The following is a 6812-nucleotide window of genomic DNA, read 5'->3' on the forward strand; positions in this document are numbered from 1 at the left end:
GTTCACTTCTGGGTGCCTTTTGGTCATTCCCGGTGTTCCTGCGGCTCGTGCAGCTCGCTGCGGGACTTGTGGAACTCCATCCTGGGTAGGATTTTTAATCAATTTCGGACCTTTTTCCAACTTTTTCTCAAATTGTCCCCCACTTTTGATGGTTCACTTCTGGGTGCCTTTTGGTCATTCCCGGTGTTCCTGCGGCTCGCGCAGCTCGCTGCGGGGCTTCTGGAACTCCATCCTGGGTAGGATTTTTAATCAATTTCGGACCTTTTTCCAACTTTTTCTCAAATTGTCCCCCACTTTTGATGGTTCACTTCTGGGTGCCTTTTGGTCATTCCCGGTGTTCCTGCGGCTCGTGCAGCTCGCTGCGGGGCTTCTGGAACTCCATCCTGGGTAGGATTTTTAATCAATTTCGGACCTTTTTCCAACTTTTTCTCAAATTGTCCCCCACTTTTGATGGTTCACTTCTGGGTGCCTTTTGGTCATTCCCGGTGTTCCTGCGGCTCGCGCAGCTCGCTGCGGGGCTTCTGGAACTCCATCCTGGGTAGGATTTTTAATCAATTTCGGACCTTTTTCCAACTTTTTCTCAAATTGTCCCCCACTTTTGATGGTTCACTTCTGGGTGCCTTTTGGTCATTCCCGGTGTTCCTGCGGCTCGTGCAGCTCGCTGCGGGGCTTCTGGAACTCCATCCTGGGTAGGATTTTTAATCAATTTCGGACCTTTTTCCAACTTTTTCTCAAATTGTCCCCCACTTTTGATGGTTCACTTCTGGGTGCCTTTTGGTCATTCCCGGTGTTCCTGCGGCTCGCGCAGCTCGCTGCGGGGCTTCTGGAACTCCATCCTGGGTAGGATTTTTAATCAATTTCGGACCTTTTTCCAACTTTTTCTCAAATTGTCCCCCACTTTTGATGGTTCACTTCTGGGTGCCTTTTGGTCATTCCCGGTGTTCCTGCGGCTCGTGCAGCTCGCTGCGGGACTCGTGGAACTCCATCCTGGGTAGGATTTTTAAACAATTTGGTACTTTTTCCTCCTTTTCCTCCATTTTTCCCCCACTTTCGCTGGTTCACTTCTGGGTGCCTTTTGGTCATTCCCGGTGTTCCTGCGGCTCGTGCAGCTCGCTGCGGGACTCGTGGAACTCCATCCTGGGTAGGATTTTTAAACAATTTGGTACTTTTTCCTCCTTTTCCTCCATTTTTCCCCCACTTTCGCTGGTTCACTTCTGGGTGCCTTTTGGTCATTCCCGGTGTTCCTGCGGCTCGTGCAGCTCGCTGCGGGACTTGTGGAACTCCATCCTGGGTAGGATTTTTAAACAATTTGGTACTTTTTCCTCCTTTTCCTCCATTTTTCCCCCACTTTCGCTGGTTCACTTCTGGGTGCCTTTTGGTCATTCCCGGTGTTCCTGCGGCTCGTGCAGCTCGCTGCGGGACTTGTGGAACTCCATCCTGGGTAGGATTTTTAAACAATTTGGTACTTTTTCCTCCTTTTCCTCCATTTTTCCCCCACTTTCGCTGGTTCACTTCTGGGTGCCTTTTGGTCATTCCCGGTGTTCCTGCGGCTCGTGCAGCTCGCTGCGGGACTTGTGGAACTCTACCCTGGGTGGGATCATATGATTTTCAACCCATTTTGGACCTTTTTCCCGACTTTCCCTCCATTTCCCTCCCACTTTCGATGGTCCACTCCTGGGTGTCTTTTGGTCATTCCCGGGACCCGGGAAGCCTCGGGCCTGCGGCGGGACTTGTGGATCTCCATGCTGGGCATGATTTTATGAGTTTTCTGGACTTTCTCTTCCCCGGGACCCGGGAGGCAGGCGGCTGGACGTTATGCCCCCTAAAATCCCTCCCTTTGCTCGTAAGGCCAATTTTCCTCCGGATTTACTCTCTATAGACCCCAAGGAAAAAAATACCCGACCGGCGTCCATTTTTGACATCGGTCTCCAATCTAGGGCACGCGGGCCGAAAGCGGTACGCCGGTTCCGAAATCCGGCCCCCGCATTTTTTGGGTATTTTTTGAAAAAAATGGCATTTTTGGGACCGGGGGGACTTGCTGGACTCAGTCCCGGGTGCGGATTTTGAAAACTTTGAGGACTTTTGGATTTTCCCCCAGCTTTTCTCCCCCACTTGCAGTTTGACTTTGCGGGGTGCGTTACGGCTGTGCCGGGCGTCCCTGGACTCGGGTGGCCAGCTGCGGGGCTGGTGGGGGACTGATTTTTGAACACTTTGAGGACTTTTGGCTACTATGCCAGCTTTTCTCCCCCACTTGCAGTGTGACTTTGCGGGCCTTGTTACGGAGGTGCCGGGCTTCCCTGGACTCGGGTGGCCAGCTGCGGGACTTGTGGGACTGATTTTGGAACACTTTGAGGACATTTAACTTCTTTCCCAGCTTTTTTCCCCTCCACTTCCAGTTTGACTTTGCGGGGTGCGTTATGGACGTGCTGGGCATCCCGGAACTCGGGCGGCCGGCTGCGGGACATTTTGCCCTCCTCCAAACCCCAGCCCTCTTTGTTTATCATGCCTATTTTCTGCTGGACACACACCCTCTCTTTTGAGCTGCCTCTTTTTTTAAATTTGGATATGATTTATTGATGAATGGATTTGTTTTCCCCTTTTTAAATGATGGTTGATGTCTATCTTTTTAATACTTGCTTCTGGCTGCAGCCGAGACTTACAGTGTGATGCATCCAACCCCAACCCTGGTTTTTGTTTCCCTTAAAAACTTGGGGAAATGGACAGCTTTTTGGGGGGGCACTTCCAGCAAATGGAGGGACCTATTTGGAATTCCCCACCCGGGTGGAGATCCACGGCGAGCCGGCCTTCCTAAAGGGACAGCAACATGGACACTCTGCCATCATTGCAGCTTCTTTTTTTTTTTGGGGCACTCTGTCATATTTCCAGCTTTTTTTCGTGCTGACTTCCAGCAAATAGAGGGACCTGTTTTGAATTCCCTACCCGGGTGTAGATCCACGGCAAGCCGGCCTTCTTAAAGGGACAGGCACCCCCCTGTCCCTTGACACCTGCTTCCCTCCTCGGCGTCACCGAAATCCCACAAAATGACTGAAAATAGGACCCCAAATGACATCACTCGGTCCGGTTCTTTGGGTCTCACTCGGGGGCTTCTTTGACTCTGGAAGGCATGGTGAACCAAAAGTAGACACTTGGAAAAAATCCCCACTTTACAAGTTGACACTTTGAAAAAAAATCCCGACTATATAAGTTGACACTTGGAAAAAATCCCCACTTTATAAGTTGACACTTGGAAAAAATCCCGACTTTATAAGTTGACACTTAGAAAAAATCCCCACTTTATAAGTTGACACTTAGAAAAAATCCCGACTTTATAAGTTGACACTTAGAAAAAATCCCCACTTTATTTTGGAAAGGTTGGTACACCAAAAGTGGACACTTAGAAAAAATCCCCACTTTATTTTGGAAAGGTTGGTACACCAAAAGTGGACACTTAGAAAAAATCCCGACTTTGACTTTCGCAGGTCTATTACACTAAAAGTTGACACTCTGTCATATTTCCAGCTTTTTTTTGTGCTGACTTCCAGCAGATAGAGGGACCTATTTTGAATTCCCTACCCTGGTGCAGAACCACGGCAAGCCGGCCTTCCTAAAGGCACAGGCACATGGACACTCTGCCATAAGTGCAGCTTTTTCTTCTAAGGGTGCAGCGGCGGCGGAAGTCCACCGGAGGGCTCCAAATCCCCGCTTTCCTTTTTAGGCTTAAAGTGGCTTTTCCCTCCTTAAAAACTTGGGGAAATGGACAGCTTTTTGGGGGGGCACTTCCAGCAAATAGAGGGACCTATTTGGAATTCCCCACCCGGGTGGAGATCCACGGCAAGCCGGCCTTCTTAAAGGGACAGGCACATGGACACTCTGCCATCATTGCAGCTTCTTCTTTTTTTTTTCCCCCTGTCATATTTCCAGCTTTTTCGTGCTGACTTCCAGCAAATAGAGGGACCTGTTTTGAATTCCCTACCCGGGTGTAGATCCACGGCAAGCCGGCCTTCTTAAAGGGACAGGCACCCCCCTGTCCCTTGACACCTGCTTCCCTCCTCGGCGTCACCGAAATCCCACAAAATGACTGAAAATAGGACCCCAAATGACATCACTCGGTCCGGTTTTTTGGGTCTCACTCGGGGGCTTCTTTGACTCTGGAAGGCATGGTGAACCAAAAGTGGACACTTGGAAAAAAAATCCCCACTTTACAGGTTGACACTTGGAAAAGAATCCCCACTTTATAAATTGACACTTGGAAAAAATCCCGACTATATAAGTTGACACTTAGAAAAAATCCCGACTATATAAGTTGACACTTAGAAAAAATCCCCACTTTATTTTGGAAGTGTTGGTACACCAAAAGTTGACACTTAGAAAAAATCCCGACTTTATTTTGGAAGGGTTGGTACACCAAAAGTTGACACTTAGAAAAAATCCCGACTTTATTTTGGAAGGGTTGGTACACCAAAAGTTGACACTTAGAAAAAATCCCAACTTTTACACTTAGAAAAAATCCAGCTTTTTGTTGCTGACTTCCATCAAATAGAGGGACTTTTTCCATGTTTCTTAACCGGGTGTCGATCCAAGGCAGGTGGGCCTTCTGGAAGCGACACCCTCCTTGACACTTAGAAAAAATCCAGCTTTTTGTTGCTGACTTCCATCAAATAGAGGGACTTTTTCCATGTTTCTTAACCGGGTGTCGATCCAAGGCAGGTGGGCCTTCTGGAAGCGACACCCTCCTTGACACTTAGAAAAAATCCAGCTTTTTGTTGCTGACTTCCATCAAATAGAGGGACTTTTTCCATGTTTCTTAACCGGGTGTCGATCCAAGGCAGGTGGGCCTTCTGGAAGCGACACCCTCCTTGACACTTAGAAAAAATCCAGCTTTTTGTTGCTGACTTCCATCAAATAGAGGGACTTTTTCCATGTTTCTTAACCGGGTGTCGATCCAAGGCAGGTGGGCCTTCTGGAAGCGACCCTCTCCTTCACACTCTGTCATATTTTCAGCTTTTTTGTGCTGACTTCCATTCAATAGAGGGACTTTTTCCATGTTTCTTAACCGGGTGTCGATCCAAGGCAGGTGGGCCTTCTGGAAGCGACACCCTCCTTCACACTTAGAAAAAATCCAGCTTTTTGTTGCTGACTTCCATTAAGTAGAGGGACTTTTTTCTTTTTTCTTAACCGGGTGGTGATCCAAGGCGGGTGGGCCTTCTGGAAGCGACACCCTCCTTGACACTTAGAAAAAATCCAGCTTTTTGTTGCTGACTTCCATCAAATAGAGGGACTTTTTCCATGTTTCTTAACCGGGTGTCGATCCAAGGCAGGTGGGCCTTCTGGAAGCGACACCCTCCTTCACACTTAGAAAAAATCCAGCTTTTTGTTGCTGACTTCCATTAAGTAGAGGGACTTTTTTCTTTTTTCTTAACCGGGTGGTGATCCAAGGCGGGTGGGCCTTCTGGAAGCGACACCCTCCTTGACACTTAGAAAAAATCCAGCTTTTTGTTGCTGACTTCCATCAAATAGAGGGACTTTTTCCATGTTTCTTAACCGGGTGTCGATCCAAGGCAGGTGGGCCTTCTGGAAGCGACACCCTCCTTGACACTTAGAAAAAATCCAGCTTTTTGTTGCTGACTTCCATTAACTAGAGGGACTTTTTTCTTTTTTCTTAACCGGGTGGTGATCCAAGGCGGGTGGGCCTTCTGGAAGCGACACCCTCCTTGACACTTAGAAAAAATCCAGCTTTTTGTTGCTGACTTCCATTAACTAGAGGGACTTTTTTCATTTTTCTTAACCGGGTGGTGATCCAAGGCAGGTGGGCCTTCTGGAAGCGACACCCTCCTTGACACTTAGAAAAATTCCAGCTTTTTGTTGCTGACTTCCATTAAGTAGAGGGACTTTTTTCTTTTTTCTTAACCGGGTGGTGATCCAAGGCGGGTGGGCCTTCTGGAAGCGACACCCTCCTTGACACTTAGAAAAAATCCAGCTTTTTGTTGCTGACTTCCATTAACTAGAGGGACTTTTTTCATTTTTCTTAACCGGGTGGTGATCCAAGGCAGGTGGGCCTTCTGGAAGCGACACCCTCCTTGACACTTAGAAAAATTCCAGCTTTTTGTTGCTGACTTCCATTAAGTAGAGGGACTTTTTTCTTTTTTCTTAACCGGGTGGTGATCCAAGGCGGGTGGGCCTTCTGGAAGCGACACCCTCCTTGACACTTAGAAAAAATCCAGCTTTTTGTTGCTGACTTCCATTAAATAGAGGGACTTTTTTCATTTTTCTTAACCGGGTGTCGATCCAAGGCGGGTGGGCCTTCTGGAAGCGACACCCTCCTTGACACTCTGTCATATTTTCAGCTTTTTTGTGCTGACTTCCATTAAATAGAGGGACTTTTTCCATGTTTCTTAACCGGGTGTCGATCCAAGGCAGGTGGGCCTTCTGGAAGCGACACCCTCCTTCACACTTAGAAAAAATCCAGCTTTTTGTTGCTGACTACCATCACATAGAGGGACTTTTTTCATGTTTCTTAACCGGGTGTCGATCCAAGGCGGGTGGGCCTTCTGGAAGCGACACCCTCCTTGACACTTAGAAAAATTCCAGCTTTTTGTTGCTGACTTCCATCAAATAGAGGGACCTATTTGGAATTCCCCACCCGGGTGGAGATCCACGGCAAGCCGGCTTTCCTAAAAGGACAGGCACATGGACACTATTCGCAGCTTCTTTTTTTTTTTTTGGCACTGACTTCCAGCTAAGGGTGCAGCGGCGGCGGAAGTCCACCGGAGGGCTCCAAATCCCCGCTTTCCTTTTTAGGCTTAAAGTTGCCT

This window comes from Nerophis ophidion, unplaced genomic scaffold (assembly GCF_033978795.1).
Source record: "Nerophis ophidion isolate RoL-2023_Sa unplaced genomic scaffold, RoL_Noph_v1.0 HiC_scaffold_429, whole genome shotgun sequence".
Lineage (NCBI taxonomy): Eukaryota > Metazoa > Chordata > Actinopteri > Syngnathiformes > Syngnathidae > Nerophis > Nerophis ophidion.